Source organism: Canis aureus, chromosome 11 (assembly GCF_053574225.1).
Source record: "Canis aureus isolate CA01 chromosome 11, VMU_Caureus_v.1.0, whole genome shotgun sequence".
Lineage (NCBI taxonomy): Eukaryota > Metazoa > Chordata > Mammalia > Carnivora > Canidae > Canis > Canis aureus.
This window is the reverse complement of record NC_135621.1, coordinates 67,841,336-67,869,276: the sequence shown is the minus strand read 5'-3', so window position 1 is coordinate 67,869,276 and position 27,941 is coordinate 67,841,336. Positions and strand designations below refer to the sequence as shown.

General features: G+C 44.2%; 2 long non-coding RNA genes and 1 pseudogene across 3 annotated transcripts; 2 read left to right on the top strand and 1 right to left on the bottom strand.

The window, feature by feature from the left end:
* Positions 1–1,730: 1,730 nt before the first annotated feature.
* Positions 1,731–9,401, bottom strand: LOC144324290 (uncharacterized). The gene is made up of 4 exons (XR_013389815.1): positions 8,557–9,401; positions 8,053–8,227; positions 6,300–6,417; positions 1,731–4,656 (listed from the first exon to the last, which is right to left on the bottom strand). It is a non-coding gene; the product is annotated as an uncharacterized LOC144324290 (long non-coding RNA).
* LOC144324289 (uncharacterized) lies at positions 8,686–27,211 on the top strand. 2 transcript variants are annotated; one of them, XR_013389813.1, is made up of 4 exons: positions 8,686–8,835; positions 17,092–17,291; positions 25,018–25,187; positions 25,704–27,210. It is a non-coding gene; the product is annotated as an uncharacterized LOC144324289 (long non-coding RNA). The 2 variants fall into 2 exon arrangements; XR_013389812.1 differs by having other exon boundaries at positions 25,018–27,211.
* On the top strand, positions 19,506–20,560 carry LOC144323144 (small ribosomal subunit protein eS25 pseudogene; annotated as a pseudogene).
* Positions 27,212–27,941: the final 730 nt, after the last annotated feature.

Genomic DNA, 27,941 nt, shown 5'->3' with positions numbered 1-27,941 from the left:
TCACATTTTTAATAATTTGTATTAGTTGTCGACATTTTCAAAAGAGGAAGTTTTGCATAACATTCTGAATTTCCAGCATCTTCGAATTAGTGGGAGAGCTGATGACACAAGACCCTCTTATTGCACAGCCACAGGAGACCAGAGCAGATATGTCTAAACAAGGTGAGTTATGTCACCACCTCCCTCTCCCCTCATCTTGCACCATCCTGTCTCCTTCATTTCCCCTCCCTGTGGGGCTCTGGTTGGTAAGTGAGTTTGAAGGCTCTGTTCCAGGCAGTGTAGCCTCATAAGAAAACGACCAGCTCAGCCACAATCGTCCAATTTCAGTGTCCCCTGTGTAGCCCCAGCTCTGTTTCAATGACCTAGGATATTTATGAGATTCCAGAGTCAGCAATCAGGAAAGCCAAGAAACCCCTAAAGGCTCAGAAATGGTCAGAACCAGGTACTTCTGAGGCAGAATGTTAAGGAAGGACTAAAATGAATGTTAGTTGAAAACCAGATTAATAGCAGCTCACAGAGACTACCACTTAAAGCTGAGATGGAGCAACAGAGACCAGATTTAGCCTCCGACCAGACACAATTAATAAAACAGGCAAAATAGATGCAACAATTGTTGTCAAGACATTGGCTATTACGCAACAAACTACAGCTATTGCTGAGAGACAGGAAATAAGAAGATGCACCCCAGGACTATCTCAGCAGACTGCCTTGAGATAGCTTCTACTTCCACCAAAGACTAGCAGAACACACATTCTCTTTAATGCAAAAAGATCATTTACCAAAAGAGCCCATAATCTGGGCCATAAAACAAGTCTCAATGAATTCAAAATGACATAAGTCAAACAATGTATGTTCTAAGACCAAAACGAAATTAAAATAGAAATCAATAAGGGAGGGGCACCTGAGTGGTTCAGTCAATTGAGCGCCCTGGGATGGAGCCCCGCATCAGGCTCCCTGCTTACTGAAGCCCTGCTTCTCCCTCTCCCTCTGCCTGCCATTCTGCCTACCTGTGCTCGCTCTCTCTCTGTCAAATAAATAGATAAAATATTTTTTAAAAAAAGAGAGGAAACCAATAAAGAAAACATACCTTAAAAATCCCAAATATTTGAAAACAAAATATTATTATATTATTTAATTATAATTCTTAACCCATATGTCAAAGAAGAAATCAAAAAAGTCATTAGGAAGTATTTTGAACTGAAGGACAATAAAAACACAATATATCAGAATTTGTGGGATACAGCTGAAGCAGAACTTAGAGGGAAATCTATAGCACCAAACGATTAAATTAGGTAAAATAAAAAGAAGAAAGTCTCAAATCAATAACCTCAGTTACCTTCCAACTTAAGAAACCAGAAAAATTAGATCAAATGAAATCCAAAGTAAGCAGAAAAAAGGAAATCATACACCAAAATTTAAAGAAACAATACTAATCCTATACACTCTTACAAAAAATTAAAGAAAAAAAGGAAATCTACGAAGCCAGCACTCTCTGATACCACGCCAAAGGCACTGTAAGAAAGAAAAACTACACACCAGTGTTCCATATGAACATGGATGCAAATTTCTTAAAACAAAATTTTGGCAAATTGAGTCCAACAGTATGTTAAAAGAATAATATATTATGAGCAAGTAGGATTTATCCCAGAGTTGCAAGGTTGATTTGCAACAACCTTTGATTGATCTACATTTGTAGATCAATCAATTTAACCCAAGATATTAATATGTTACAAAAGAAAAACCATGTGACTATTTTTGAAAGGTGCAAGAAAAGCACATAACAAAATCTAACTTTTGTTTCATTTCAAAGTAGGAATCGATGGGAACTTCTGCAGCCTAATAAAAATACCTATGACAAACCAACAGCCAACATCATACTTAGTGGTGAAAGACTGATTATCTTCCCCCTAACATCAGAACAAGGGAAGGGGGATGCCTGGATGGCTCAGCAGTTGAGTGTCTGCCTTTGTCTCAGGGCGTGATTACAGAATTCTGGGAGCGAGTCCCACATCAGGCTCCTCGCAGGGAGCCTGCTTCTCCCTCTGCCTATGTCTCTGTCTCTGTGTCTCTCATGAATAAATAAATAAAATCTTAAAAAAAAAAAAAAAAAACAAGGATGTCTGTTTTCATCACTCATATCCCACATTGAACTAGAGGTCCTAGCCAGTACAATAGGCAAGAAAAAGAAACAAAAGGCATCCAGATTGGAAAGGAAGAAGTAAAACTGTCTTTATTTACAGGTGACATGATTGTCTATGTAGAAAATCCTATGCAACCTACAAAAATAGCTACTAGAATTAATAATGAGTTTGCCAGTTTCAGTGTATAAAAGCAATGTAAAAAATCAAATTATATTACTTCATACTAGCAATAATAATGACAAATAGGATTTAAAATATAATACCAGTTACAATTCCATCTAAAAATATGAAAATCTGGGGATCCCTGGGTGGCTCAGCGGTTTCGTGCCTGCCTTTGGCCCAGGGCGCGATCCTGGAGTCCCGGGATCGAGTCCCGCGTTGGGCTCCTGGCATGGAGCCTGCTTCTCCCTCTACCTGTGTCTCTGCCTCTCTGTCTCTATGTCTATCATAAATAAAAATAAATCTTTAAAATTAAAATTAAATAAATAAAAATATGAAAATCTTAGGAAAGAATAAGACAAAAGATGTGCAATAAAAACTAAAAAAACATGGGGAAGAAATGAAAGAATACTTAAATAGAGATATACTGTTTTCTTGCATTGAAATATTCCATATTGCTAAGATGTACATTTCCCTCATGATCTATAGATACAATACAATCCTAGTGGGCTTGAGTGAAATAAGTCAGAGAAAGACAATATCATATGGTTTCATTCATATGTGGAATATAAGAAACAGTTCAGAGGACCATAAGGGAAGGGGGGTAAACTGAATGGGAAGTCATCAGAGAGGGAGAGAAGTCATGAGAGACTCTTAACTATAGGAAACAAACTGAGGGTTGCTGGAGGGGAGGTGGATGAGGGGATAGGGTGACTGGGTGATGGGCATTAAGGAGGGCACATGATGTGATGAGCACTGGGTGTTATACCCAACTGGTGAATCACTGAACACTACATCTGAAACTAATGATGTACTTACTATATGTTGGCTAACTGAATTTAAATTTTTAAAAAATCCCAGCAGGCTTTTTATGTTATACATTATATTACCATATATGTATACATTATACCCTTATGTTTATTTTATATTGTTATCTTTTACATTAACAATATAAATGTAATTTTTTAACTGACAAGCTCATTCTATCATTCACTTACAATGCAAAAGACAGGGCAGCCTGGGTGGCTCAGCGGTTTAGCACCACCTCCAGCTCAGGGTGTGATCCTGGAGTCCCAGGATCGAGTCCCATGTTGGGCTCCCTGCATGGAGCCTGCTTCCCTCTCTGCCTGTATCTCTGCCTCTCTCTCTCTCTCTCCTTTGTGTATTCTCATGAAAAAATAAATAAAATCTTTTTTAAATATTGCAAAAGACAATGCAACAATTCAGCTTTGAAATGTGGAGGGCTACCTAACTCCAAAACTTAGCATATAGTTATAGTAATCAAGACTGTGTGGTATTAAATTCAAGATAAACAAATAGAACAACAAAATAGAGTATACCAAAAAAATATTTGCAAAGTACAAAGGCAATTTGATGGGGAAATCAAAGTCTTTTTGACAAATGGCCATGGAACAGTTAGATATCCACATACAGAATACAACTTTGACCCACATCTCATACCATATAAAAAAAACTCAAGATAGATCACAGACCTAAATCTAAATAAAACCTAAAAGTATAAACTTTTAGAAGAAAGCAGCAGAAAATCTTTCTGATCTTGAGTTAAGCAAAAAATTCTGAGGTATAGCACCAAAAGAACAATCAATAAAAGGAAAAAAAATTGATATATTGGATCTCATCAAAATTAAGAACAGTTGCTTTTTGCAAGACATTGCTAAGAGAAAAAAAAAGACAAGCCACAGACTGAGAGTAAATCATGTAAGTCAAACACATTTGATAAAGGATTTATATCCAAAATAGGTGAAGAAATCTTAAAACTCAATAAAAAAAACAAAATAATCAAATTTTGTAAATGCAAGAGATTTGAACAGACCACTCACCAAAGAAGATATACAGATGACAAACACATGCAGAGATGCTCAACATTGTTATCCATTAGAAAATGCAAATTAAATCATAATAAAATACTGCTAAACACTTACTAGAACCTTTAAAATTCAAATGACCAAATCAAGTGTTGGCAAAGATGTTGAACAATTAGAATGTTTTCATTCATTGCTGGTGGGAATGTGAAACAGTGTAACCACTTTGGAAAATAGCATGGCAGTTTCATTCAAAGTTAAATATACACCTAACTTTTCATTCAAAGTTAAATATACACCATGTGGCCCAGTCATTTCATTCCTAGGTGTTAACCAGAAGAAAGATGAAAAACCCTGGGGACGCTCGAGTGGTGCAGTTGGTTAAACATCCACCTCTTGGTTTCTGATCAGGTCAGGATCGCAGCGTCAGGAGACTGAGCCCCCTCATCGGCTCTGCACTCCATATAGCATTTGCTTGAGATCCTCTCGTCCTCTTCTTCTGCCCCTCCCTCTTGTGTACTCGCTTCCGCTCTCTCAAATAAATAAATAAGTCTTTTTTTAAAAAATGAAAAACTTATGCCCAAACAACAAGTTGCATGTGAACACGCTCAGCAGCTTCATTTGTAATAACCCCAAACTGGACACAATCCAAATGTTCATCAACAAATGAATGGATAAACAAATTGTGCCATATCAATACCATGAGATACCACTTAGCAATAGAAAGAAATGAACTATCGATACACTCAATAGCATGGATGAATCTCAAGATAATTATACTAAGAAAAAAAAGCCAGAACTCCTCTCCACAAAAACAACAAAAAAACATATGATGTATGATTCAATTTATACAAAATTTGAATAGAAAAATGCAAAGTGATCTATAGTAACAGCAAATCAATAGTGTCTGAGGATGAAGACAGAATAGGGGTAATTAATATATTCATCATCTTGATTGTAGTGATGATTTCATGACTGTATACATAATTATGATATTATATATCATAAATAAGTGCTACTTATTTTATGACAATTATATCTTAATAAAACAGTTTAATCCTAAGGCTCCTAAGTAGCTCCTATCCAACTAGTCCACTGGTTTTCCATAACCCTGACATTAGATTTAGGTTTACTCTCTGGAGGAAGTTAACAAAGGGCCTGGGCACTGGAAGACAGAATGCCCAAAAGATGGCAAGGAAATTACAAAAAGAAACAAATAGGAAAGTCCACATACTGAAGGCTGAGACTTACAGCCCTGCCCACCTTGTCTCCTGGAACCCTGGCAACCAGGCCTATCACATCCAGGCAGAAGACTGGAAAACTCTTCTCTAAGCTATCTTATTGGCTCAAGAAAATAAACATTCTGACATTGGGGGTTCCCCGAAAAAAAAAAAAAACAACAGTATAGCCAGGTAACCCTACAATGAGGCTCACAACAAACCCCATCTGTGAGATCCTGAGGTCAGAGCTTCTGATTGGCTTTTTAATATCCCCCTCTTGAACATGAGCAGACAATTAAAATTAGAATTTGTCCTGAGAACATGAAGAGATAGAAAAGGTGCTTAAACCTTTTCTATCCCTAAAGCTAGGGAACATTATTAAAATAGAGAAATTATTGTATGCTTTAGGGGATGTCATTAGAAAAGGCCAAAAATAATTTGCCCAAGGAGCAACAATTTATGCCCGTTATTAGGATATGCAAAGATATACATCAAAAGAACCAGCTGGAAAAAAGAAGTAGTTGCCTCTTGGGAAGAGAAAATAGAGACAAGGGAATTCCTATAGCAACAAGAATTGAAGGACTCCATTTAAAATCATGTGCCTATGTAACTTTTGTAAACATTGTGGGAAGGGGGGAGTGTAAGAAAATCGATTAGAAATGAATAAAGTTCTTGAAAAGTCAAAAGATGACACGTTTGCCAAGACATTCCCATTTTTCATCTATTAATAGTGCTTGTTTACTCCCCAAATGTCTGTTTGGCTAACTTTATAATGGATGTGTCAGACTGACACCTCTCAAACCCACACATCAACCTTAACATCACCTTAGTATGAGACGTGGTGTCCTCCCCTGGGATCCAATAGGAAGTATGAAGCACCACCTATGAAATATCCTTGCCGAAGAAGCAAAACAAAAGAGGGGGATCGCTGGGTGGCTCAGCAGTTTAGCGCCTACCTTTGGCCCAGGGCGCGATCCTGGAGTCCTGGGATCAGATCCCACGTTGGGCTCCCGGCATGGAGCCTGCTTCTCCCTCCTCCTGTGTCTCTGTGTCTCTGCCTCTCTCTCTCTATGTCTATCATAAATAAATAAATAAATAAATAAATAAATAAATAAATAAATAAATCTATCTTTTTAAAAAAACAAGAGAAGAACTTAAATCTAATCAGGTCTCTTATCTGGGTTTCTCAAAATTCACATCTGGGAACACATAGTTCTTTCTCATATGTATAGATGTTTAGCAACATCCGTGGCCTCTACCCACCAGATGCTAGTAGCATCACCCAGTTGTGACAACCAAAAAAAGTCTCCACATGTTGCCAAACGCCCTTGAGGTGAACGGAGTTGGGGATCTCCTCAGTGTAGAGAACACCTGCTCGGGCAGCTGGGGTGGCTCAGAGGTTTAGCACCTGGCTTCGACCCAGGGCCTGATCCTGGAGACCTGGGATCCAGTCCCACGTTGGGCTCCCGGTGTGGAGCCTGCTTCTCTCTCTGCCTGTGTCTCTGCCTCTCTCTCTCTCTGTGTCTTTCATGAATAAATAAATAAAATCTTTAAAAAAAAAAAAAAAGGAACAACTGCTCTACATCTAAGTACCAATTCACAAGAGATGGGGTGAAGACATATGCTAAAGGACACCAGCAGGACACCATCTGGTGGCTCAGCAGTTTAGCGCTGCCTTCAGCCCAGGGTGTGATCCTGGAGACCGGAGATTGAGTCCCACGGCCTGCTTCTCCTTCTACCTGTGTCTCTGCCCCTCTCTCTCTCCTCTCTGTGTATTCTCATGAATAAATAAATAAAATCTTTAAAAAAAAAAAAAAAAAAGGACACCATCCACCAAATTCAGAATGTGGGAAACTCTACAGGTCGGATGACCTACCTTTCTCAACAAATAGAAGGCGTTGGGGTGTGCATGCGAAGAGGGACGATCGCGGTTTATTTTCTTTTTTTTTTTTTTTTTTTTTTTTACCATCGCGGTTTAAAAGCACCTTTTTGAAAACCAACAAATGCGCCGTGTGGACGTGTCTGGATCCCGATTTAAACCACAAAAAGGGGGGCGGAAAAAGGAAAAAAATTAAACCACAAAACGGCATTTCTGATTCAACTGGAGAAACTAAGGACGTGTTAGGTATCACGATGTTGTTAATATTGTGAGTGTGACACTAGGACTGTGGTCATACTGTTTTTTTACTTTTTTTTATTTATTTTTATTTTTTTTTCATACTGTTTTCTTTTTTTTTTTAAAGCTTTCTGTTGGAGATCCACACTGCTGTATCCACAGAGAGGGCGGTATAAAGCCCGTCTGCTTGCAAAACGGGGAAGGTGGGGACTGGGGCCAAGCAGGAACGTCACACCCCACACCTGGGTGGCTCGGGCCCTTAAGCGTCTGTCTTTGTCTCAGGTCCTGACCCCAAGGTTGGGCTCCCTGCTCAGGGGGGGCGTCTACTTCGCCCCCTGCCCCTCCCCACTCATGCTCTCTCTAGTCTCTCTCAAATAAATAAATAAATAAATAAATAAATAAATAAATAAATAAACTCTTTAAAAAAAAAAAAAGAACATTACAACAAAGACAGTTATAGAGACTGAATGGTGGGTACGTGGGTGCTCAGGCACAGTAGTCTCCCTCCTTATCCAGAGAAAACGGTTTCAAGTCCCCCCCTCCCCCGTGCATGCCTCAGAGTGCAGGGAGTACTAACCCCTACTCATGCGTACCTATGACAAAACTTAGGGACTCCGGGGGGGGCGGGGCGCTCAGCGGTTGAGGGGCCGCCTTCGGCTCAGGGCGCGATCCTGGGGTCCCGGGTTCGAGTCCCGCACCGGGCTCTCCGCGGGGAGCCTGCTTCTCCCTGTGCCCACGTCTCTGTGTCTCTCATGAATAAGTAAAATACTTAAAAAAAAAAAAAAAAAGCAACTTAGTTTGTAAAATAGTCGCAGTAAGAGATTAACAATAAAAACTAGTAATAGGGATCCCTGGGTGGCGCAGTGGTTTAGCACCTGCCTTTGGCCCAGGGCGTGATCCTGGAGATCTGGGATCGAATTCCACATCAGGCTCCCGGTGCATGGAGCCTGCTTCTCCCTCTGCCTATGTCTCTGCATCTCTCTCTCTGTGTGACTATCATAAATAAATAAAAATTAAAAAAAAAAAAAACTAGTAATAAAAGAGAAAAGAACACGCTGTAATCAAAGTCACGCAAACGTCTCTGTCTCTCCAAATACCTGACTCCGGAACGCGCCCTTCTGCCCGCGACGCTCTGAGAGGACAAAGTTACCACGTGATGGGGCGACGTGAGTGACGTGAGGGACGCGACGTGACGCGACGTGACGTGATGTGCACGACGCAGGCGCGTGAGGCAGCGTGAAGCTCCTGCTGTGACCTTCTGGTGACTCCTGAGGAGGGGCGCCCCCGTCCGCAGCAGCTGACGGGGGTGACGGAAGCTTCCAGAGCCCCCGCGGCGGAGGGGTGCGGGGGATGCTGCGCCCGGCTCTCTACTCTGGGTATGTTTGAAATTTTCCAAAATAAGAACTTAAAGGGAAGAGGTAAAAAAAAAAAAAAAGAAAAAAAATCTAAGAAATTAGCAGGGGCGCCTGGGGGGCTCGGTGTGTTGGCAGCTTCCTTCAGCTGGGGGCGCGGTCGGGGTCGGGTCAGGGCAGGGTCGGTCTAAAAGGGTCTGCTTGGCGCGCGCTCTCTCGCTCTCTGTCAGATAAATAAAGTCTTTTTTTTTTAATTTTTTTTAAAAGAAGAAATTAATAAAGTAGGACTTCGTGGGAAGCACGTGGACTGGGAGTCCTGAGTTCGGGTCACGCCCCGGGCTGCTCCACTAACCGGCCCGGCCCGTGTGAAGCGGACAGGTCCCTTGTGGGGCCTGTGGGAGGACGGGTCGCCGCGGTCCGTTCCAGGTGAGGCTGTCAGGGATGCGGCGGCCTGACCCGAGGAAGGGAGCGGAGCAACGGCTTCCCGAAGTCTTGAGCTTGCGGTGGAGACGCTGGTGGTGAGTTCCGGCCCAGGGCGCGCTGGGTCTCCTCCGGAGCCCCTCGACTAGCTTGCAAGCAGCGAGGTAAACTGCCTGGAAACGTCGTCGGAACGTTCTGGATTAGGAAGTGCCTGCGGACCCAACGACCCAAGGAGGCTTGCTAAGCAGCTGCGGCTTGTTAAGTCGTCAGGGAAGTGTGATTTACACGTCTGTATTACAAAAGGGCTTATTTTCAGCCTTTCCAAAAAACAGAAAGAGGGAAGCGTGCCTAATAAGGTGGCTGGCATCTGAGGCAGAAGTTGGCTCTTCCTTATCCTCTCCTTTCCCCTTCTGAGCCTGCACCTGCAGGTATATGCCCTGCAAACGTGCGCCTGAAGCCCTCTGTAGGATTGGAAAGAAAGAGCAGACAAGGGTGGAGGAAACCAGTACCTACCACCTCAAGGGGTGAAGAAACGACAGAAGCGCCGTTTTCGTCTCCCCACCCCTGCCGGGCCCTGCTGCCACGAAATGTTCTGTTCACGTGGGACTGGCTGCCCAGTGCCACAAAGGAAACCCTTATGAGAGGGAGCTCCTTGAGATGCCCTTGGAAACAGCGTCCCAGAGATCTCTGTGCCCTTGCCCTGAAGAATGAAGAAAGCTTGCCCTGCATCATCCATCGTGAATGGAAGGGGCAACTCACACTCCAGTTCCCTCCTCGGCACCCCACCCTGGGCTCCCAACTAAAACCTCAGCTGCTCTTCCTCAGCCTATCACAAGGGCCTGTGAACAGCCTTCGGCCTGCACGGTGGTCTTCCACCTTGGTCCCCTTTGCTTTAGGCCTGAACCTCTTGGCCTCTTGGACTCAGCATCTCTCCAGTCTCCCCAGACCTCTTTTGTTACTCGGGGGCACTCCCAACCCCTGTGGGGACGGCTGTGGGAAGTGCAGCCCCAGGTAGTGGATCCCCCAGCCTGAGGTGGGGAGGCGATAGAGCAGCCCCAGGAGGGGTGAGGGGATGTGGTCCCCAAGTCTTGTCCACCGGAGTCATCAATCGAGGCAGCTCAGCACATAGTGTGGAGTCAGAAGCCAACGAGGATCCTGAAAGGCAGAGAGAGCCTCAGGTAGCCAGCAGAAGGTGAGCCGGGTCATTTCCGGAGATGAAGCATAAGTGCCTGAGGTAGCTTTACACCCCCCCCGCCCCCCCCCCAACAAAGTTGAACACAAGTAGCACAGGGATAAATTCTCCTGAGAAACTACCTAATCTCTTTCAGATTGAGCTGCTGTGTTAGTTTGGACGTATTTGGTTGGAACAGAATGCTTGGCTAACCGTGGTTTAAGCAAGAAAGGCGTTTTAATATCTCCAGCAACGAGAAGCTTGAAGTCGAATCCTGTCTGCCGTGGAACAGCAAGAAGATGTCAGGATGCTGGACTGCTGTCTCTACAGTTCTCCTGGCCTTTCTCTCGTGGTCATAAGATGGTTGTCATAGCTCCAAGCATCACATTTTCAAGCGCTATCACCCAAGACAAACAGGAAGGAGAGAGGCAGACCTCTCCGTCCACTATACTCTGTTGTCAGAGCAAACAAATACTTCCTCTGAGTCCCCAGCAGACTGAGTCCCATACCTGCCTGTAGGCAAATCACAGGCAAAGAGAAGCGGTGTGACAGACTTGGCTTAGACCACGTTCGAAGTCTGGACCTTTCTTCCCTGAGCAAATGCTGCCCTTTGACACCTGAACAAAATTTGAATCATTCGCATGAAGAATTGGGTGGGGGTAGGAAATGGAACCCACAGGGTCTATCACTACGGAGGTCCTCTTTGTCTCCCTTGTTTGAACCTCCTCCCACCTCCCCAGTGCAAACCACTTTTATCATTCCAGACTTTACATATATACACACACAACACACTGAAGTAGACAGTAGACTTGGGGTATTTAATAGACTTACGGTAGCGACACACGTGTGTGATAAACATGCCATCCTACTTAGCATCTTCTTGCAATTTGCTTCGCCACTCAATATATCTCAGTGATCCATCCATATCAATACTTATTGATCCATTCTACTTTTGCAACAGCTGTATAGTGTTTCCTAGTGTGGACATATCACAGTTTATTCAGGTACTTCCCTACTGATAGCCTCTTGGTTGCTTTTAGAGTAGCTGCTAAGCACTTCTGTGAATAAATGCACAGGATGTTCTCCTGTTGCCCCTCCAGATCCATCTTCCTCTGCCCTGTGTTCAGATTGCTGATCACCATAAATAGCATGAGCCAGCTCTCTTGCTCTCTGGCATCTGGTTGGGTGAAGCCTCTGTGAGTGGCAGGAAATCCGAGAATCTCAGAGAGAGAAGTTAAGAGTGTTATCCCCCTCGTTCACTTCCTGCCAAGCTGCAGGTTGGCATGTGTTCCTCTACTGAGGCCACAGCTCCTGTCCAGGGGATGCGCATCCCTACAGCTAAAGCTCTTAGGGGACTCCAGTATCCGCTCTTGTCCCCCTGCTACTTCAGGCCCAACAGTGGTAGCATTTCTCCCTGCTGCTGACAGTCCCCCTCCAGGAGCTGTCTCCTGGATTCTGATTGAGCTGATGACATTCATTTAAAAGAATAAGAACCATGAAGACCCAAACTTTTCCATGCATGGCTCCATTTGTCTACTAATTTGCCTCACTATTCCTCCTAGTGTCGCCCCTTCCCAGCTTTTACTTTCATCTCCTCTTTATCACTTGGTCTCTGTGTAAGCAGCATCCCAGATGATCCCCACCCCAATCCACTCAGCTCCTGGACTCGACTCTGCATGTTACCCTATGAGGACACTGGGTCCTCATCCTGACTGCCCTGTCCTCGTGTGGGGAACCCACTAGGTTTTTAATAGGCAGCTGCTTAATGGGAGCTAGAAAACATTCTCCATTCTCACAAAGCAGGACCAGGAATATGCGTGTGGTCTCCAACTACAGGAATGTTTCCCCAGAGACATGACAAAAGCCCAAAGGCTCCCTCTCACCTCTCTCAACTCCCTTACACTTCACTTCTTGCTTCCTCTTTTTTTTTTTATTTTAAGATTTATTTATTTATTTGAGAGAGAGCAGGGGAAGGGGGCTGAGGGAGAGGATCTCAGCTGTTGGGTGGTAGAGTCAGAATTTGAACCTTAAGTTACTAGACTTCACAGCCCCTATTCATTTGCAAGGAACTCTGGAAATTGTTGACTAGTTACTAAACTCATCTCAGGGCCTAAAGTAGAGAAATTACTTCATGTGGAGTTTAAGAGGAAGCATGAGGTAAGCCTGGGTGGCTCAGTCAGTTAAGCATCCAACTCTAGGTTTTGGCTCAGGTCGTGATCTCATGAGTCTCTTAACCAGAAGAGTTCTGACTCGACCACTCAACAGCTGAGAAGCCTCGTGCAAGTTATTTATCTGTTCTTGCCTCCATTTCCTCATTGTAAAGTTGAAATTGTAGTATTACTTACCTCTTAAGTTGTTTTAAAGATACATTAGATGTATCTAAATATATATCTCAAAGGTCTTAACATAAAGCCTAGTCTGGGGAGAGTCCTCTCATACGTGGTAATAGATATTATTCACTCAACACTATATAAATTGCTGTGGAAGTAAAAGCCATGGTCCGATCCTCAGAGAGCCTGCAGTCTACACTGGAAGATGAGAAGAGCATTAATGAACAACACAGGTGACCCTATATTTTTAAGGAGCAAGTTATATGGCATGAGTTCCAGGGCAACAGTATTGGGATGGTTCTTTCGAATATCTGACCTTTCATGTTGCCTGACAGGTTCCTGAAGGTAAACACCAGGCATTAATGCCTCTTGCATGCCCAGGGCTTAGCACACAGTAGACATTCGAACAGTCTGTCTAAATACCAAAGGAATACTTGGATCACACATTAGAACAAGCACCTCATTCTTTACAAAGCACCTTGAAACTGAAGCATCATTTCATTCCCATAACAACCCTGTACGATAATTACTATTGTTATCATCTGAATTTTCCAAAATAAGGAAACTGGCTCAAAAAGCTTATCACTTTAAGTCCCACAGGCATTTTATAGTAGGAATGGTCTGGGACCTAAGACCTTTGACCATAAATATGGAGCTTCCTCCTACAAAGGGCCATACAAGCTCATAAGCTAAAAAAAAGTCTATCCTCTGCCAAATGTCTTTTTCTGCCTCCAGTATGCTCTCTTTCTAAACCTTTCTCTGCTTTCTTTAGTTGATGCTGCTGGTTCCATCCATCTTCCTTTAGCTAAAAGAAATCCAATTCATTAGGATTTCTTTTCAGGGAGGCAGAGACTCTACTGTTTATCCAAGCCCCTATCAGACATATAAATGCACAATATAATCATTAAACTCTGAAATACATGATACAGTCATAACCACACACAAGCTGGGATAAAGCTCATTACCTCCAGTGGGAGATACTGAACATGCTTAGTACTCTTTCCTCACAGGGTCAGGGCAGAATGTTAGCTCTCTGGTTAGGAGAAATGTTTTATTTTGCCCAGAAATTCTTCTAAAAGCCATTATGTTATTGATAAATCCTAGGTTATTTGTATGCTTCTGAATGCATTGGAAAGCAATGTTTTAAAAAATTTTTGTTTTATCATGGAAAACACTGCACACCGTTTGGGAAAGAAAATCAACCAAAATGAAGTGTGTAGGGGTGCCTGTGTGGCTCAGTTGGTTAAATGTCTTACTCTTAATTCCGGTTCAGGTCATGATCTCAGGGTGGTGAGATTGAGCCCCACATTGGACTCTGCACTGGGCATGGAGCCTTCTTGAGATTCTCTCTCTCTCTCCCTCTCCCTATGTCTCTCCCTCTCACCCCTCACCCCACCCCCAACTTGTGCACATATATGCAGGCATAGTCTCTCAAAAAAAAAAAAAAATTAAATGTGTAAAGTAAAAAGTGAAAATGCTCAAGAAAATTAGAAGACAACCACAGACTGGAAGAAAATTTTTGTGAAAGCCATACCTAATATAGAACTGTTGTCCAAAACACACAAAGAACTCTTACAACTCAACAATAATATGAACAACTCGATTTAAAAATGGGCAAAAGACCTGAACAGACAACTCACCAAAGAAGATAAGATGGAAAATAAGCATATAAAAAGATGTTCAACATCATAAGTCACTGGGGAATTGCAAATTAAAACAATAAGGAAATACCACTATACACCTATTAGAATGGTCAGATCTAAAATGCTAACAGCACCAAGTACTGGCAGGGATCTGGAGCATGGAATGGAATGAAAATGGAAACTCATTTGTTGCTGATGAGAATGCAAAATGGTACAGCCACTTTGGAAGACAGTTTGGCAGCTTCCTACAAAACTATACTCTTACCATACAACCCAGCAATTGTGCTTCTTGGTATTTACCCAAATGAGCTGAAAACATGTCCACACAAAAACCTGCACATGGATGTTTATAGCAACTTTATTCAAAACTTGGAAGCAAACCAAAATGTCCTTGCCAAAACTTACAAGCAACCAAGATATCCTTCTGATGTGGGTTCACTGTAGCAAATGTAACACTCTGGTGGGGGATATTGATAGTAAAGGAGGCTGGAGAGGGGTGGGGCTGGGGATATATGGGAAATCCTTGTACCTTCCCTGCAGTTTTGCTGTTAACCTAAAACTGCTCTAAAAGTCTGTATCTTTCAGAGTGAAAGTGATTTCCCCTCAGCTTCCCATGCGCAATCCCACTCCCTATATGCAGTTGTTGTCAAATGTTTATTATATTTTCTTCCAGTCTTTTTTCTCACACACACATAATGTATATGAATATGTAAGGCCTTTTTTAAAGGTCAGCACAAGGTCTGTATATACAATAACAGTGTCTTGTTATAATAGTGGAAATACTTCAAAGTACCTAGTTGTTCAAAATGGGAAATTGTTAAGTAAACTGTAACAAGTTGTTAACTTGTTATACAAGTTGAACAACTACATAATGGAAACTACTTTGGGCTCTAAATAATCTAGACAAGGAGGAGGAATGGCACCTCTAGAGAAGAGTAGAGGTGATGGTGATGGTGGTAGTGGAGGTAACAGTGGCAGTAACGGTCATAGCTGTTGTAATAGCAGCAGTAGTAAGAATAAAGTAGTAGTAGCAGTAGTTAGAGTAAATAGTGGTGGAGTAAAGTAGTAGTAGCAGCAGCAGCAGTAGCAGTAGTAGTAGTCATAGTAACCATAATAGTAATAGTTAGAGTAAAGTAGTAGTAGTAGTACTAGTAGTAGTACAGTCAGAACCGGATTTAAATTCCTGTCTTCCTATTTAAACAATTACCAAGCACTTGCCAAACCTTAATTTTTTTATCTGTACCGCAAAAATACTAGTGCTTACTACTAAATCAATTAAATTGAGAGAATGTATGTAAAGTCCTCAACAAAGTGTCTGGCACCTAATAGATGCCACAGTCCCTGCTCAAGGGTAGACCCTTTTCTTGGTGATCAAGTCTAGCACAAAGTCAGCAGTAAAATAAATGCTAGCTGAGTTGAACTGGAGTAGAATGCTATAACTTTTTAAAATCAATATTGTATTTAGAGACATGATGTGAGGTTTGGGATATCAAGAAAGACAAGATTTAACAGAGGGAATGAGGCACTGACACAACATAGAATGGTCTGGGAGTTGAAGTCAGGGAAGCCTATGCTCTCCTGCACAAAGTGGAAGGACCATCACAGTGATCTGGATGCCAGAAGCTGCAGCAAGACTGCCCATCTCCCCTGATAATGAGCTTTTCTCTGTGCTGCTATCATGGCTCTCTGTTGACTCTCTGAGAGAGAAAAAAAAAACAAACCTGTGCCAAAAAAAAAGGCAGAAAAGTAAGTTCTGATAAAGAAGAAGGAAGGAGGGATACCTGGGTGGCTCAGTGGTTGAGTGTTTGCCTTCAGCTCAGGGCGTGATCCCTGGGTCCTGGGATCAAGTCCCACTTCGGGCTCCCTGCATGGAGCCTGCTTCTCCCTCTGTCTATGTCTCTGCTTCTCTCTCTATGTCTCTCATAAATAAATAAAATCTTAAAAAAAAAAGAGAGAAGGAAAGAGGAAAGTCATTGCTGAACCTATAGAACACTGTAGGAACATTCTTTAAAAAGAAAAACAACTCTAATTTTATATTACAAATATGTGCCCATTGTTGAGGAGAAAATCATCCACAATCTTACCAGCAAGAGGAAGCTCCTGTTAAAACCTTGGTCTTCCCTCCTTCTCATGAGTCTTCTCCTATGCTGCATACATATATCATACACATATGTGTAAAATAGTATATATGTATGTGTTTTCTATATATGATATCCTCTCATCATGTCAATAAAAAGTCACCCATGACATCAGTTTTAATGGCTGAATAGAATTCCAGTGTCTGGCTAAACCATACTTTATGTAACCAATCATCCATTGTCAGATATTTGGGTCATTTCCAAAATCTTGCTATTATAAACAGAGCTGCCAGGAACTTCCTTAGAGCCATACAGTGAACTTCTGATCCTCTTTCACAGAAGGATGAAAGAGAACAATGGGCTATTTGCGAAAGTTGACTTCAACTCCAAACCACAATCCCCCTTCCCCACCCCTGGTGATACCCAGTCCTCCGGAGTCCAGCTGGAGGAATCCACGGTCAGGACCTTAGATTCCTGAGGATTTTCCCCACTCCCAGAAAGAGTGTCTGAGACTTTCTGAATGCACACAATTAGATTTGAGCGCCCTGAAACCAGGCCAGCTCTAGCCCAAACTGGGAAGCAGATGAAAGAAATCTTGGCTCCCTTTCAACTCCTTCTTCGCTGTTTCCTTTCCCTAGCACTGTCCAGCCCTCCCAAGAGGCAACTACCCAGCATCCCAAGCCCCTGGGTCCAACTCTCCCCATCTGATCCCACTAATTTCTACAGCTGTGACGACAGCCAGACCACACCTTCTGCTAATGTACACTCTTCAAGAAGCTCCATTTAACATCTTGAGTCAACCGACATGCTTTGAAGTAAACACTGCAGGAAGGCCCAGGTGAGTAAGACTTATCCCTGCCCTCGGGGAGCTTATAGTCTATAGTCTACTTCGGTTTCCTAGGGCTGCCATAACAAGTGACACAAACTGGGTGGCTTGAAACAACAGAAATGTATTGTCTCACAGTTCTGGAGGCTACCAGTCAGAAATCAAGGTTTCAACAGGGCTGTGCTCCCTCTGATGGTTCTAGGAGAGATTCCATTGTTGCCTCTTCCCCACGTCTCATGGTTGCCAGTAATCCTTGGTGTTCCTTGGCTTACAGCTATACCTTTGCAATCTCTGCCTCTCTCTACCCATGGCCTTCTTCCCTGCACATCTGGTCTCTATGTCCAAATTTCCTTCTTCTTATGGGACACCAGTCACACTGGATTTAGGGCTTACCCTAATTCCATATGACCTCATCTTGACTAATTACATCTGCAAGGACCCTAATTCCAAATATGGTCAAATTCTGTGGTTTCAGATGGACACGAATTTTGGGGGGCATCCTACTCACCCCAATTCATGCTCTCATAGAGACAACGATGAATATAAAAAAAATCAGGAGCACCTGGATGACTCAGTGGTTGAGTATCTGCCTTTGGCTCAGGTCGTGATCCTGGGGTCCTGGGACCAAGTCCCACTTCAGGCTCCCTGCAGGGAGCCCTCTTCTCCCTCTGCCTGCATGCCTCTCTCTCTGTGTCTCTCATGAACAAATAAAATCTTAAAAGAAAAAAAATCTCTCTCTCTATCATAAATAAAAATAAAAATAAAGAAAAAAATACATGTGTATATGTGTATGTGTGTGTGTGTGTGTGTGTGTGTGTATATATGTATATATATATACCAAAACTGTAGGCATCAAATTACTATCATCACTTTAAATGGACCAAGAGAGCTAAAGTATGGGGATATGGAATGTGCCCTGCAAGTATCTCCAAGTCACCATCTTGTACCTCCTAGTCTGGCTATGCCTATGAGCCAGCCTTGTTGCGAGCTCCCAAGGGACCCTCTAAAACTGCCCGTGGAATAAGGAATACTTGAATTCCTTCCAGTGCTGCTCACAAGCCCGTTTTTTTCTGACCATAAGTTCCGGAGACCGTTGTGGCAGGGAAAAGATAGAATGTAATGAATATATAAAGGCAAAACTGCAACACCTTTTCCCTGAATTTGCTGTACTTTTGGTACATTTGTCCCCTTTTCCTCTGCTATCTCAGGTTTAAAAAGTGGGAGGAGGGCAGCCTGGGTGGCTCAGCGGCTTAGCGCCACCTTTGGCCTGGGGCATGATCCTGGAGACCCGGGATCGAGTCCTACGTGGAGCTCCCTGCATGGAGCCTGCCTCTCCTTCTGCCTGTGTGTGTGTGTCTCTCTCTCTGTCTCTATCATGAATAAGTGGATGGGATCTTTAAAAAATAATAATAAATAAATAAAAAGTGGGAGGAGGTACCTGAAGCAGCACTGGGCTCTTTGAACCTGGGAGCTTGCTCGGTCCTGCCCCTGCCCTGTACTGCTAGTACAGCCGGGCTGCAGACTCCTGGTGAGACAGCCAGGAGCCTTTCTCACCAAGACCTTGGGCGGCAGTCTCTGCCTTTTCAGAGCTGATCTTCAGCCCTGCAAGCACAGGGCACAGGCTGGAATTTGAGAGCCACCCATCCCAATCCATCCCTTGGGTGTGAGAAGCCCACAGGGTTCTCTTCAGAGGCATTTGCTCCACAGCTAAATCCTCCCCTTAGACAACTTACAGGGTGACTATTGTTTCTCCACTGGTTTGTACGGATGACAGGAGCAACTCATAGCAAGTGTTTTCATGGTCCATACCTCACCATGTCCCCACACGTCCAGTGGAGACTCTGACCCTGTCCCCAGGCTGTCTTCTGTAGGCACTTTTCACTCCTGGCATGAGAGTTTTGTGTGGAAGTGCAGGAAAGGTCAGCCTTTGGGAGCAACCCTCAAGCAATGAATAACAGGAGATGGTGAAAAATGCCCCAGATTTCTTGCACTTGGGAGGAGGGGGCATAACTCTGACTTTTGCTTTCTGAGGTCTCCCAGAGGTCCCAGCAGGACTGGGCCCTGGTTGCCCACAATGTAGTCTGTTTATTAGAGTATCGTGGGTTATCTCCCTTCCCTACTTCCCTCCCTGGGCTTCCTGGCATCTCATCCCAAACAAACTACTTGCACTCAAATCAATGTTTCCAGGCTGGCTTCGGGACACTCAGGACACACGGTTGCATTAGCATGCATTTCTCTGTTGGGTAACGAGTTCCCCACAGAGAGGCACCAAATCTCACTCTTCTGAGCACTCATTTGGTCCCTGCCAAATGTTTTATATGTATTACCTCATCTCAATAGAGTCCAGCACTATCATTATTCCCATTTTACAAATTAGGAAAATGAAGCTCAGAGAGCTTAAGTCGCTTGTCCAAAGTTATGCAATCTAGAAGAAGGAGCTGAGATTTGAACCAAGGCAGCCTCTCTCTGTAGCCTATACCATTGATGATTGCCATTGGGAATGGTCTTCAGTAAATGTTTGTGGAAGAAACAAAGATGCTAGCAAGCAAACCTGACAAGAATTGGTACAAAGTACTCATTATTTGGATGCTGGGGATAGGGCTCAAGACCACTTAATTTCTTGAACATATTTAAGACCCAGTAGAGACAGAGGCCATTAGAGTGTCGTTTCCCAAATTTTAATGAGTTTTTTTTTCTATTCATTTATTGATTCAAGAAACATTTATTGATTCCTACTGTGTCCAAGACACTGGACTAGGCCCTGTGCAGGCTACAGAGAAATGTAATGTAAATTCAAGGAGGTTTTTTTGATCCAACATCTTAGTGAGCCTGCAATGAGAGCAGCTGCTCTCTGAGCTTCACTATGCTGCAGGGACATCAAGAAAAAAGATCCTGGAAAGTCGCCCAAAAAAGACAAAGACCCAGTGAACAAATCTGGGGGCAAGGCCAAAAAGAAATGGTCCAAAGGCAAAGTTCGGGACAAGCTCAATGACCTGGTCTTGTTTGACAAAGTGACATATGACAAACTCCGTAAGGAAGTTCCCAACTCTAAGCTTATAAGCCCAGCTGCTGCCTCTGAGAGACTAAAGATTCGGGGTTCCCTGGCCAGGGCAGCCCTTGAGGAGCTCCTTGGTAAAGGATTTATTGAACTGGCTTCAAGGCACAGAGCTCAAATCATTTACCCCAGAAACACCAAGGGGGGAGCTGCCCCAGCTGCTGATGAAGATGATGCATACACAGGTCCTACCAGCTGTATGCTTTGGAAAACGAAACGTTATTAAATCAAAAATAAATAAAGCAAATTCAAGGAGTTTATAATCTGGGGGTGGAGGAGACAAAAATAAGGCAGAAGTAGTTGAAAAGATAAATCTTAAGACTAGAGCCATCAGGGATGGTGAACGGCATGGCAAAGACACGCTAGCCAAGCCACAATGCAAGGGGATTCCAGACAATTTGCTCCATCATTCTGCCCTGCCCCCTCCTCCAAGTCAAAGCAAATTGGGGGGGAAAAGGTAATGTTTACCAGGGGCAAAACCAAGGTTTAAGAGACAACTGCTGAGGATTATAGATACATGGTCATTCGCAACTGCTTTTCAAGCTAAGACACGCATAAAGGAATACAAATCACATACTTAAAGAGGTCACCTTTCCTTCAGGTCTCAAGGCTGATTGAGTAAGTGTGACTGCCATGGCTCCTGCTCCAAAAACTTGGCACCAGAGGACACTGTGTAACCGCCAGCCCTCACTGTTGTGCTTGGATCACACTGCCTGGAGTCCAGGAGTCAGACTTTGGGGATTGAAGATATTTCCCTGAAGGCTTGGCAACCTAGACCTCATTTACAGCTCCTGTTCTGGGAGAGTATTGCTTCTTTACTCACCTTCAACTTCTCCCCAGTGAGGGAGTGGGCAGGCCAGATTGGCACACAGGATGAGAAATGGAAAGAGCCCAGCCACGCACTCTGCACAATTTGCTAGAGATCAGGCATGGAAAGCCTTGAAGACTCTGGGCTACTGTGGGTAGAACTGGCTCAAAAGAACCTCACCCTTGGTGGCTGTGTCCAGACCTAAGAGCCCCCACTATCATCCAACTACCCTCAAATTAGCATACTAAGTAAAAGCAATGTCTGCTATGCAAACACAGCTTCAAGACCTACCACCAAGCCTCAACCAGTAGCTGCCCCCAGGCCTCTTCCAAATAGAAATCCTACAGGCACCATTCTTGCCAGCTCACATGGGGCAACCAGAGTTTCACAGCCATGGCTATTGGAAGTCAAAGGCTGGATCCAGGTTCCAGGAGTTTCCAGGGAGTTTTGCCATTTACTCAGCAACAGTCTGAAGCCCAACTACCACCAGCAGTTGTTGAAATGACACTTGTGTAGCCAGTGAGCCCATGTGGGGATCATATCATGGCTTTCCCCACACTCTGCCACAGATCAGGCAAGTGTAGGTAGGGGTATTGGTGTGGGTGGGGCTGTGCGTACCAGGGGCTGAGAGCAGAAGCATAAATGCTTCCCCATTTCCTCTTCCTCACCTCCCACTGTTCCTCAGATGCATTTCATAAAGCTGCTCAGAAGGTGGCCAATTCAGTAACACGTTGTTTTATTGGTTCTTCCTCCTTCCCTGTTTCACTCTCAAATAGACCGCTCACACAGAAGCATTCCTGTCAGGCTCTGCTTTCAGGAGAACACAGGCCCCAGCCCTCCGAAACCTCAAGAGATATCACACTTGGCTTCTGAAAATGAACCCAACAGAGCACAGCAATGAGAGTTTTTTCAATCTTTGCTTGTGCTTGTGTTGAATATGAAACCAGTCAAGCATTAACTCAGGGAGGTTCTCCACACATCCAGCCCAAAGAAGGAGAAAATGATCCCTCTATCTATATGAGGGAGGCACAGCAGGTGAATTCTTTTCACCAGGTCCTATTTCATTTTGTCAATTCACTAAAACTCATCTTGTGGGAGAGCCAGTGACTCACCATGTAAAAATGGGAAGAAGATTTTCATTGGAAGTGGGAGGTTTTGCACATTTGCTTACACGCACACATCAGGACATAAAATGAGGTGATATGGCGTAGCTGATGTCTGAATGCCCTCAGCTTAATGTAGATTTTAACCAAATATAGTAAGGAGGCTTCCATTTGAGAATCTAGCTCTCTTTTTCAAAGCAGATGATGGGTAAGAATAAGGGCAGGAACTAGGCAAGTGGAGAATGGGATTAGTGTTAATATAAACCTGAGAGGTAAGAGCAGACTTCTAGGGAGGAGGGAAAGAAAAACCTCACACCCACTCCCCTTCGCGTGCCAGTCCGACCATAATGGCTTTCAAAGTGACATAGAAAACACCTAGTAATGTACACATCGTCAGGGGAAAGGTTGAATTTTATTTAGGTGTGAGAACTAAGATTACAAATAGTAAGAAGAGTTGTGTCTAGTTTTTAGCACCTGTCACTGATTTAAAAATCACATTTTAGGCTTAAGACTTTGTTATAACATCATTTTTTCCTAAATTAAAAAAAATGTGAAGACTAGAACAAAACAATTACTTCTGAGTCTTCTGAAAGGCTGTGATTCAAAAAATAATAATTAAAAAAATATTTTCTTCATGCCCTCACCCCCAAAGGAGGGGCCATGAATACCTCTGACCGTCCAGCTCCTGAGCACCTTGGCACCCAGTGAGAAGCATGAGCTATTCAAACCCATCCCTAGGTATCGACACAAAAGAAACAAAAACTTTAGTTCACACAAAAGCCCATACGCAAATGTTTATGCACACTTATTCAGAATTGCCCCAAACTAGGCATGACCCAAATGCCCTTCACCTAGTGAATGGAAACAAACTATGGTACGTCCATACAACGTAACAGTGCTCCTCAATAAAGGAACAAACAACAGATGTAGGCAGCAACAGAAGAAATCTCAAATGCATTTTGCTAAGGGAAAGGAGCCAGTCTGAAAAGACTATAGGATTCCATGTGTATGTCATTCTGGAAAAAGCAAAACAGAAAACAGATCCCTGGATGCCCAGGGTTGCTGGTGAGTGGAAGGAGGGGACTGATTACAAAGAGGCATGAGGGAATTTTTGAGGATAATTGAACTGTGTGTATGTAGCTGTGGTGATAGTCCTAAAACTGTATGCATTTGTCAATGCTCACAGAATTGTACCCCACTAAAAAGAGTGAATTTTACTGTGGGTAAATTATACCTCAATTAAGGTGGGAAAAAATGTCATAAGCCATGGAGTCCCCGGCCTGGGAAAGAACTTCAGCTCCTGCTGTTTCCTTTTTGTGTGATCTTGGACAAGGTTCTTAAGCTTTCTGAGCCTTGGTTTCCTCTTCTGTACACGAGGATTTAATAGTGCCTCCCTCACAGGTTACAAGGATTCAAGGAGTAAGGCGGGGCCTGACACCCATTCAGCGTTAGGGCTTATGACCATCCAGCCAAGAGTCAGGGCGTCAGGCCCCTCCCCAGGTGGTCTTGCTAGCTCAGGGCCCACGCTCTACCACCCCAGGCCTCCTGCCACCCGCCCGCTGCCCAGCCTGGATTCCTGGCGAGAAACTAATGCCATCCCTTGAGAACTCTGGGAAGCAATCCGCACTGGGTTAAAGCTTGGTGTTCCTGAGACCTGGCTTTGGGTTCCAACCAATAAACTGGCATCTCTGGGAGTTTTTAAATCTTTTCTGTGGCCACTCACTGTGCCCCTCAGCCGAGTCAGTGAGCTCATAAATGCCACACCAGGTGAAAGTTGCATGCTCATTCTCCCGTGCTCCTGTAGGGCTGTGATCTATCCATTCTTTAATTCCTGGCACATAGTAGACAGCCAATAAAGGAATAGGATGTACAGTCCCAGGGCAGCTAGTTTCTGGACATTTTATTAGACTGTGCTAGACATTGATTGCAGGTTCCAATTTTTTTCTTTCTTTTCTTTCTTTAGGCGTCTGTGTGTGTAATTCTCCTACCTAACACTTTCTCGTGCATACTAATGAAAACCTACTCTCCAACTGAAGTGTTTTAAAGATCCCAAGCAGACTTAGGAAGTTGGGAGAGTTTTTCTTTAAGATTTTATTTACTTATTCATGAGAGACACAGAGAGAGAGGCAGAGACACAAGCAGAGGGAGAAGCAGGCTCCCTACAAGCCCGATACAGGACTGCATCCCCAGGACCCGGGGATCACACCCTGAGCCGAAGGCAGACGCTCAACCACTGAGCCCCCCAGGCATTCCTACATTTAGGAAGTTTTTGTTTTGTTTTGTTTTAATGATCTCTGAGGCCAACTACCTTTTTTTTTTTTTTTAAGATTTTATTTATTTATTCATGAAAAGACACAGAGGAGATAGAGAGAGAGGCAGAGACACAGGCAGAGGGAGAAGCAGGCTCCATGCAGGGAGCCTGATGTGGGACTTGATCCCAGGACTCCAGGATCACACCCTGGGCCAAAGGCAGGCACTAAACCACCAAGCCACCCAAGGATTCCCCAGTTAGGAAGTTTTATGGAACATTCCATTCATTATATTAAGTAACAAGATAAATCCCCTCCTAACAGATTTTCATTGATTAGGAGGAAGTCCATGGCATGAACCGTATGTGCACCTTGGGCAGGATTTAATTAGGTTCTAGGTTCTAGGGAGAGTCACACCACTCCTTACCACCTTCTACACCTGAGTCCGCACAGTGTCACCACAAAGACACCTCACCCACGGGGGCCTTAGTTTTCTCCCTTGTAATTGTTATGGCCACTTCAGACTCATTCCAGAACCGACAGCCTCCAACTTAGAGGTTGTATTCCCATCGGTGGTAGCAGAGACATTTTATTGGAACTGAGGGCGACGGGCCGATGAGGAGAATGACGGAGCTGACCTGAAGAAGAGGAACAAGTGAAAGGAATGTCGCAATAGTGGCAGCTAATTGGCAAGTTTCTATTTCTTTGCTTTGAAACTTCTTATGATGGAATGAAAGATGCTCAGCCCCTCAAATGGAGCAGACAAATGGAGAGCAGGTACCCGAGGGCTTCAGCTGAGATTTGTAATGTTTTATTCCTTAAAATTGAATACAATTCAACAGGGCTATGTGTTATATCGGGGTGTTAGGAGTTCATATCTGTGAGTTATAATGTACTCTGCATTTTTTCGTGTGTTTTAAATATTTCTTGGTAATTTTTTTCAAGACACACTTCCTTCCTAAGTAACAAAAACTGTGGCGTGAGGGATTTTTTTGTTTTTGATTGCAGAAAGGGTGTTTCTGTACTTACCTGAGTAATCAATCCTTCCTTGGAAATAACCCCCTGCCACGGACCCCCCTGTCTCTCTGTCCCCTCCCACTGCTCGATTGGACCCCGCCTATCTGCTTGGATTAACAAAGGGAGTGACTACTAAAGCTGAAAGCTGAAAGCTCCGGGACTTCAGTTCCTTTAAACCCTTCCTACAGGCAGGTCAGCTGCACGCCTCCCCACGACGGGGTGTGGACAGACGCCCTGCTGCTGGGCCTTTGCTCGAGGATGGCGCAGGCAACAACCAGACACCCTGGCACGGCCTGGAGCAAAAAGGATTCTGCATTTCAAAGGAATGGGCGAGGAGAGGGGCGGATCAGTCTCACCTCAAAGGCTAAAAATAACCCAGTTTTGTAGAACTGAGTTCATCCACAGGAAAAGAGGACTGAGTAGGATCTCTGTATCCCTTCTGCTGAACTTGTGCTGGTTCGGAAAGAGTTAAGCTGGGAACTCCATCCCAGGTTCTCTTCCAAGTCGACTTACACAACTAGAGCTTACCTCTCATCTCTTAAAAAAAAAAAGATTTTACTTATTTTTTCATGAGACACAGAGAGAGAGGCAGAGACACAGGGAGAGGGAGAAGCAGGCTCCCTGCGGGGAGTCTGATGAGAGACTCGATCCCAGGACCCCAGGATCACGCCCTGAGCCCAAGGCAGCCGCTCAACCTGAGCCACTCAGGCGCCCCAGCCACTCATCTCTCCCATAATAAAAATGTGATTAGTAGGAACCAGGTGGGGTTCTGTCCGTCTGTTAAGAGGCAAGCCCCAGCAAGTGCAGGTGCAAGGCAGCCTCCCTGAGGCTGTCTCTTCAGCACGCCTGGGCCTTTGGCCTCTCTAGGCAGAGAGGGGCTGATTAAAAACCCCACCGCTTCCCCTAGATGGTCTCATAACAAAGGAGATAACAGACAGAAAGTGCCTTTAGCCTTCTTGAGACTATCCAGCTGATGCTCCAGGCTACTTAGGGTCAGAGCAAGATGCCTCCTTTAGCCAAGACAGAGCCCTCTCTTCGCTGGGTTTCCTTTACTGCTGAACTGCAGATTCTCTCAGACAAGAACCCCTTACTGCACGAGATGCTTCTCCTAACCACTCAAATCTGGGTGTTTGTAAACCTGTCTGAATTCCTCCTGCAGCAATGACTCCCGTCACAGACAAGGGTTAGAGACACCTAGGGAGCCCCACTAGCTGGCTGGGCCTGGGGAATGTCAGACCTACAGACTTGACAAAGATTCTTTGCTGGACCAAACTTCAGCCAGGTTCCCGAACCTTCTCCTATGCCCATCTGCCCACTTCCTTGTAAAACCCAGTTTTACCAAAACCCTTGCTAGGTCAGGTTGACCAGAACTAACCCCCCTCCCCCCCCACACACACACAATATCTGCTCACCTCCATCAGGTCCCTTATCCTCCACCGCCCTCAAGTGATGTCGGGTCCCCCTGGCCTGCCCTCAGCAAGAATCCTGTGAGGTGGGGACTAGCCAGCGGCTCCCTTACCCTGATGTTTCCTCTTAGTAGTTTCTCCGTTGACCCCCACCCCTCCTGCCCCTTGGCTACTACCTGGCCTGCTGCATTCCCTGTTGAGCCCCATTCTGCCATTCCCTGTAGAACCCCGCTGTGGCCGTCCTGAATAAAGTCTCACTGTTTTTCCCAAGTATCACTGAGGATTTTTTTTTTGTTTTTTGTTTTGGGTTTTTTAGTGTTTTCTTTAACGGCCGCCTCCTGGGTCCCTGGGCTGGACATCCTTCTTGGGAGCAGTAAGCAAGGAGTGAGGTTCTGCTCCATCAGATGGATCCACTGAGTAAACAAGCCAGTTTTCTACACACTAGCTGCTCTTCAGTGCAAGGACTTGCATGTGGAATGTGGCTCCACTCATCCATCCTTCAACTGGAAATCTCACTCAGCGGAGCACACAGCTGTCACAAAGCCAATTTTTCTTTTCTTGGTGAATATGCACCCCCTCTTCCCCCTGCCCCCCAGCATTGGATTTAAAAGTCAAGGACCACTCTCCCCTCCATCCAGGTGTTGTTGCTAAGTGTTTACCAGGCCCTCATAGGCTGCAGCAAACTTCAGCTTTTGTAGAGGGATAGATCCAAATAAGGCAGCCTCTGAAAGAGGTAAGAAGGCCAACTGCCTGGATGTGGACCTGAATAATTGTTCAGGTTCTGCCCCCTAAAATCCTAAAATTCACCTCTTTGAATTACTTCTAAGAAAGAATATGAACAGGTAACATTTTTTAAGGGATTCCTCTCTGCCAGGCCCTGTACTCAGCCTTGAAAGAGATCATCGCATTTGATCCCTACGTTTACAGTGGCGGGGACTGGAGCTTTTCTAACAGGGTCATGGAAATGTCCTCACTGTCACACAGCCAGTAAGAAGTGGAGCCAGGATTCAAACTGATCCCGTCT